Raw genomic sequence first — 7387 nt, forward strand, 5'->3', positions numbered from 1 at the left:
AGAAAAAGTACTGTTCTCTTTTACCAAAATGAATCTTGTCCCAACTTATCTCAATTATAGTCTCATTATATACCTTACATACAAAGTTCAGATTATAGGTTCTTAGTGTCTACTTTAATGTGATTTGGGGGGCATTGTCTGAATGATCCACATTTCTAGAGTAACTAGAACATTTACATAAAATATGAATACAGTGATAAGTTTCAGTTAACTTTCAGTCAACATATCAAATATAGTAAGCGGCCATGCAACATTACTGTTAAGCGATATGTATGTTTTAGATCTCAGGATGCTCTAGTCTATAATGAATAAAACTGGTGGGAAATGCAAATCCATATTTCTTCCATATAAACCTGGATTGTCCTCCCTCTCGGTAAAGATTAGGAAGCTCTTACTCTATTACAAGCACCCTAATCTTCGGTCATTTCCAGGAACAGAATATTTATAAAATAAATATTCCAGATAACTGAAGCGTAACTAAAAAAGAACTACCCTTTGCTAATTGTAAACCAGAATGAAACAAAGATGTTCATCATCTCTGAGCAGTGGTTTGCAGGCTTTCGGGTGTGAGTTTTGGGGGCAGACAAGATTGTGCATTCCACTTTTAACCAGACTCAGGAGATCTGTGACTTTGGCAGTGATTTCCTGACCTCTGGGCTACATCCTGGGGCACCTCCAGTGGAGAGCTCTTTAACTTTTACTCCCCCAAGCATTCCAATGATTTCATTGTTCTTATCTTTAAAAAGAAATCAGCGTTAGGTGCCAAGACAATTCAATGGAGAAGAACAGTATTTTCAACAAATGGTGCTGAGACTACTGGATATCCACATGCAAAAATATGAAATTAGACCTTTATTTCACACTCTGCTCAAAAATTAACTTAAAATGTATCATAGATCTACATGTAAAAGCTAAACTGAAAATCTGAGATTTACATCAGTGTAAATCTTCGTGACTTTCGGTTAGACTATGGTTTCTTAGATGCAACAAGCAAACAAATGAAAACTATATAAATTGTGCTTCATCAAAAATGTAAATGTTTTGTGCTTCAAAGGACACACTGTCAAGTGAAAAAACAACCTACAGAATAGAAGGTATTTGCAAGTTATATATCTGATAAGAATTAAGTATCTAAAAATATATAAATAACTCAGGAGTAGAAAAACAATCCAATTAAGAAATGGGCAAAGCTTCCAAATCGCCATGTCTCCAAAGAAGATACAAATACCAGTAAGCACATGAACAGATGCTCAACATTATTAGTCACTGGAGAAATTCAGATGCAAACCACAGTGAAATACCACTTCACACCCCCTAGATGGCTAGAATGAAAAAGACATAATAAGTTGGCAAGGATGCAGATGCAGAAAAATTGGAAACCATACATTACTGGTGGGGATTTAAAACGGTGCAGCTGTTGTAGGAAACATTTTGCAGTTCCTCAAAAAGTTAAATGCAGTTACCATATGACTCAGCAATTCCTCTCCTGCATATGTACGCAAGAGAATAGAAAATAGCTACACAAAAGCTTGTACATGAATATTTATAATGGCTAAAAAGTGAAGTGTGGTTTTTTTTGTGAAGTGTGTGTTCAAAGTTTTTGCACATCGTTATTGTATGGCCTCTTATGGAGTTGTAAAGTTCTATGTTGGATATGTGTGTTATGTTTTTTTACTGCCGTGTTGGGGTTTGTGCTTTGCTTTCATAATGTATTTCAAAAAGCAGATATTCTTTATTTTGATAAATCAGATATCAACTTTTTCTTTTAAAAATGGTTTCTGCTTTTTCTGAGTTTTAAGCATTTCTTGACTCCCTCTAAGTTCATGAAGATTCTTCTGTTTCATTCTAGAAGTTTTATAGTCTTATGTCTTATATTAAGGCCTGTGGTTCATTGCAAGTTATATGTTTGTGTGTGGTATGACATAAGAATTGAGGTTCATTTTTTCTTCCCACATGAGGATTGACTTCCATCCCTGTTTGTTAAGACTATCCTTTCCCCTTTCAAGTACGTTGGCACTTTGATAAGAAAACTTAATTGACCAAAGAAATGAATCCACTGGAGCTCTGCAGGAAGCCATCCTACTCTTTCTTTTCTTCACAATTGTCTATGCTGAGTTCTTAGTACAGTCATATACATTTTAGAATTAGCCTGTCAATTTCTTTTTTTAAAAATGTTTATTGATTTTAGCAAGATAGGAAGAAAGAGAGAGAGACACACACACACATGAACATTGTGATCTGTTCCTGTATGTGCCCTGACCAGGGATCGAACCACCAACCCCTGTGCTTTGGGATGATGCTCTGACCAACTGAGCTATCTGGCCAGGGCAGCCTGTCAATTGCTATTTTTAAAAAGCCAATGGGATTTTGATAGATCAATGTGTAGGAGAATTGAAATCTCAACAAGTTACCTATTGCTTAAACTCACCATTTCTCTAGTTCACAGGTCTGCAGTTCCGGCAAGGCTTAACGGTGAAGGTTCACTTCTGCCATACGTGGTGCCGGCTGAGTTGACGGCCTGGGCCTGTGGGTCGTCTCCCTAGATGGGTTACCTGCATGGCTGGCAAGTTGGTGCTGGTTGTCAGCTGGGAGTTCAGCCAGGATGAGGGCCAAGGGGCTCTGTTTCTCTTTCCATGTGGACCTCTGCCTCTCCATGGACATTTGGCTTCCTCACAACATGATGACCGGACTCTGAAGAGCAAGTGTCCCAAGAAAATTAGTCATAAGTCCATGGCAATTTTATGACATACCTTGGAAGTCACATAGCATCACTTCTGCCACAATCTGGTCAAGCTAGTCAAAAAGTTACTATCCCCTCACCCAGATTCAAGGGAAACAGCCATATACCACTCAATGGGGAAAGTGTCCATGTTATTTTGTAAAAGAGCCTATGGAAAGGAATATTGTGGTGTCCATCTTTAGGAAATGTAATTTGCCACAATCTTGAATGATTCAATAGATGAGCACAGGTATATCTCTATTTTTATTTTTAATTTTTCTCAGCAAATGTTTTATACTTTTTACTGTACAGGCTTTATAATAATTTTATTCTAAGCAAGAGAGACAGAGGGACAGACAGGAAGGGAGAGAGATGAGAAGCATCAACGTTGCGGCAGCTTAGTTGTTCATTGATTGCTTTCTCATGTGTGCCTTGACTGGGGGGCTCCAGCCAAGCCAGTGACCCCTTGCTCAAGCCAGAGACCTTGGGCTCAAGTCAGTGACCATGGGGTCATGTCTATGCTCCCACGCTAGCCAGCGATCCCACACTCAAGATGGTGCACCGTACTCAAGCCGGATGAGCCCGCTTTTAAGCTGGTGACTTTGGGGTTTTGAACCTGGGTCCTCTGCATCCCAGGCCAATGCCCTCTCCACTGTGCAACCCCCTGGTCAGTCAGGCCTAATACTCATTTTACTACATCCCTAAATATTTCAGGTTTTCTGATGTCAGACTAGCATATTCTCTCTCAGACCTGAAGTACTAAGTATGTTCGCATGGTTACCATGGCTTTCCCTGTTCCTGGTTAGGAAACTCTACCCAGGCCTTTATTTAACTACAGAGAAGCAATGTCATTTCAATTCATGGAAAGTAGTATGAAGCAAACAAAACAAGGCAAGGAGAAAAAGATGATGAGGTGGAAGTGGGGTTATTTTAGACAAGGTGGTTCTCCCTGGAGAGATGTCATTTGAGCAGAGACATGAGTGATGTGAAGGAGCAGTCATATGTAAAGCTGAGTAATGACATTCTAGATGGAAGAAGCAGCAATTTCAAAAGCTCAGAAACATGCTGTCTCAGGGAGATAGAAAGTAGGTCAGAGGTGTGTGGCTGGAACTCCAGAGAAGAAGAAAATGCCAAAAGGTGAAGTTGCTGAGATGAGCAGGTAAGCTGCGCTGTCTTTTGTAACCTTAAAGGTGACATGCCTCACTTCTGTCATGTATATAATATTTGTCACACAGACCAACCTTGGCTGAATGTGGGAGAATGTCAATACCAGAAAGAGGAGAGGGACCATTGAGGGGTGTCTTAGAGGATACTTACCAGTGATTTTTAGTTTTTATTCTTTTCCTAAGACATTGAGAAAGGGGATTCTCTAATTTGGCTCGGCCTTCTGTAACCAGTACTCTTTTGCATACTTCTTTCCATGTGAATTTTCCTGTTTCTTTTTTTTAAGCTTTTCTTAATGATTTTAGAGAGAGGAGATTGAGAGGACGGCAGTGAAGGAGGAGCAGGAATCTTCAGCCCACAGGGCCCTGCTTCTCCTAGGTGCCTTGACCGGGCAAGCCCGACATTTCAAACCTATGGCCTCAACATTCCAGGTCAATGCTTTATCCACTGTGCCACCGCAGGTCAGGCACATGTGAATTTTTAAACCTACACAAAATTAGAATATATTGAACTCCCATGTCCCCACCGTTCAGCGTCAACAATTTTGAACACGTCCTGTCTTTCACCTGTGTGTCCTCACTTGCCGTACCCACATTATTTTCATGCAAATACAAGATATCTCGTTTCATCTGTAAGCATCTCTAAAACAAGACCCTTTTTTAACAGACACAATATTATAACTGTAAACATTTAAAATAATGCTATAGTATTCAATTAGTATTCGAATTTCCCCTGTGTGTCCTTTTACATTTGGCTCATTTGAATCAGAATCTAAACCACCGATTACCTAACTATGTATAATATAAATAGAAAAAAATTACAAAGTAAAATGTCCCTAGGTTCCGTTATAAAATGAGGAAATTATGTTTGTTCTTTCCTTCTATCCTAAATAACATGACCTTGAATTCAGATCATTATGAGAGTCACCCAGCAGGAGTCCACATAACGTTCTTGCTATAGAAAGTGAACTCTAAAATAAATAAATAAAAATTTTAAAAATAAAAAACAAGCAAAATACAATGCAATCTAAGTTACAAACAATTTAGAAGTAAAGTTGTATAAAAATAGCCCATTAGTACGCTGAGGGTGCCAGGAAACGCCACCCATGTTTGTACACACTAGTGGATTTATCTAAGTCATTTGACTTAACATACCAGGTTGACCATGCAATTCTCAACCAAGGTAACACCTGTGTTACACAAACTGTGCAAATTCCCCACAAGGAAAAATACATAAATATATAACTCTCAATTGTTGTTGCTTAACAAGTGTTTCTAAAAAAAAAATAAGTGCAGCAAAAACCAAGCATGACAAAGATATTTCCTTAGAAATAATCTGGCACCTCTAACTGTTCTTACAAATTGGACCAGGACATGAGGCCCAAAGCAGATTAGTATTATTGGTGTTTGACAATTATCAGCTGCCAAATATAGATGGAGAAATTAGAACTATCATTCAGGAAAGGGAGAGTCAGAGTAGTTAATGGTGTTTTATTTCTCAAAACTAAAGAAATAATGTTTCTCTCAGTTGTTTAATGAGCCACAAAGATATCACTTTGTTCTTTTTACATGGTGGGAAATAAGTGTAAGAAAAATAATATGCCAGTTTATAAATAACTCGAGGCACTCAGCAGATTTATTTCTTCCTTCAACATTCTTGCTGGATAAACAGATCGAGGTTGGGAGAAAGAGGCTTTACTTTTTCCTGTGTTGAAAGGTTGATAAAGTACTCATACAACCAATGCCTTCAGGTTTGAAAGTGAAGGCTACTTTATCCGCCTCTTGTTTTGGCAAACTGGGAGACTGGGCTGGAGAAGGAATGGCTGGGGACACCCAGCTGGCAGTGCTAGCGTGGGACTAAGCCAGCCCCTCTGCCTCCTGGATAGGTCAACAGTGATGAGGAATCAAGTACTAAAGTAGAAATACAGTACCCCTTCGACTAGGCCAGACCTTTTGAAATGCTTGGGAAATAGGCGCAGTGGAGGAAGGTCATGTAAGATACCTAATCACTACCCCTTTACCTCTTAGTGCCAAACCCTGAAATGATAGGGAACCAAGTTCTCCGCACCATCTGCTATGTTACAGACCTGTGAAGAAGAGTCTGTTTGTTGGAAGTGACTTGACTACATAGTCTAGTACAGGGGTCGGGAACCTTTTTGGATGAGAGAGCCATGAACACCACATATTTTAAAATGTAATTCCGTGAGAGCCATACAACGACCCGTGTATGTTATGTATTATCCAGTAAAAATTTGGTGTTGTCCAGGAGGACAGCTGTGAATGGCTCCAGCCACCCGCAACCATGAACATGAGCAGTAGGAAATGAATGGATTGTAATACATGAGAATGTTTTATATTTTTAACATTATTTTTTTTTAATTTTTTTAAAGATTTTATTTATTCATTTTTATTGGTGAGAGAGAGTAAAGAGCAAGAGAGAACAGGGAGGGGAGCAGGAAGCATCAACTCCCATATGTGCCCTGACCAGGCAAGCCCGGGGTTTCGAACCGGCAACCTCAGCGTACCAGGTCGACGCTTTATCCACTGCGCCACCACAGGTCAGGCTATTTTTTTTATTAAAGATTTGTCTGCAAGCCAGATGCAGCCATCAAAAGAGCCACATCTGGCTCGTGAGCCATAGGTTCCCAACCCCTGGTCTAGTAACTGGCATCTTAATCAGGATAATTGGCATGGTTGGGCCAACAAATGAGCCGAAACAAGAACTCTAGTTCACGTTACAAGCCAATATAACATGACTTAGGTTTTGTTTGGTTGTTGTTGTCTTGCTGCTCTCACATTCGAGGATCAAACGGATCAGTCAGACACCTAGTGTTTGGATGTCCATGTAGGTACCATTTGCCATTTGGTTCACAGTGCCTTGTGTTTTTATGTGTTGCTTTACTTTAACTTTGCTTCCATGCCAAATCTGTAAACCCTAACGGAAGAAACCATGTCTTTTTTTTTTTTTTTTTTTTTTACAGAGACAGAGAGAGTCAGAGAGAGAGGGGTAGATAGGGACGGACAGACAGGAATGGAGAGAGATGAGAAGCATCAATCATCAGTTTTTTGTTGCAACACCTTAGTTGTTCATTGATTGCTTTCTCATATGTGCCTTGACCACGGGCCTTCAGCAGACTGAGTGACCCCTTGCTCAAGTCAACGACCTTGAGTCCAAGCTGGTGAGCTTTGCTCAAACCAGGTGAGCCCGCACTTAAGCTGGCGACCTCGGGGTCTCGAACCTGGTTCCTTTGCATCCCAGTCCGACAGACACTCTACCCACTGCGCCACCGCCTGGTCAGGCAGAAACCATGTCTTTTTCTCTTGTGGATTCTCAGTACCAGAATAATAGCTTTTTAAAGTAGACACACAAATTTCTATAGCAAGACGTCAGGTATATTCATCCAATACTTTAAAAAAAGCTTTTATTATGGAAAAGTTAAAATATTTGCATCATCAAAATACCATCCGGCACCTTCTAAGTCATTTCATGGATGTATAAGATGAA

The sequence above is a fragment of the Saccopteryx leptura genome, chromosome 4, assembly GCF_036850995.1.
Source record: "Saccopteryx leptura isolate mSacLep1 chromosome 4, mSacLep1_pri_phased_curated, whole genome shotgun sequence".
Classification (NCBI taxonomy): domain Eukaryota; kingdom Metazoa; phylum Chordata; class Mammalia; order Chiroptera; family Emballonuridae; genus Saccopteryx; species Saccopteryx leptura.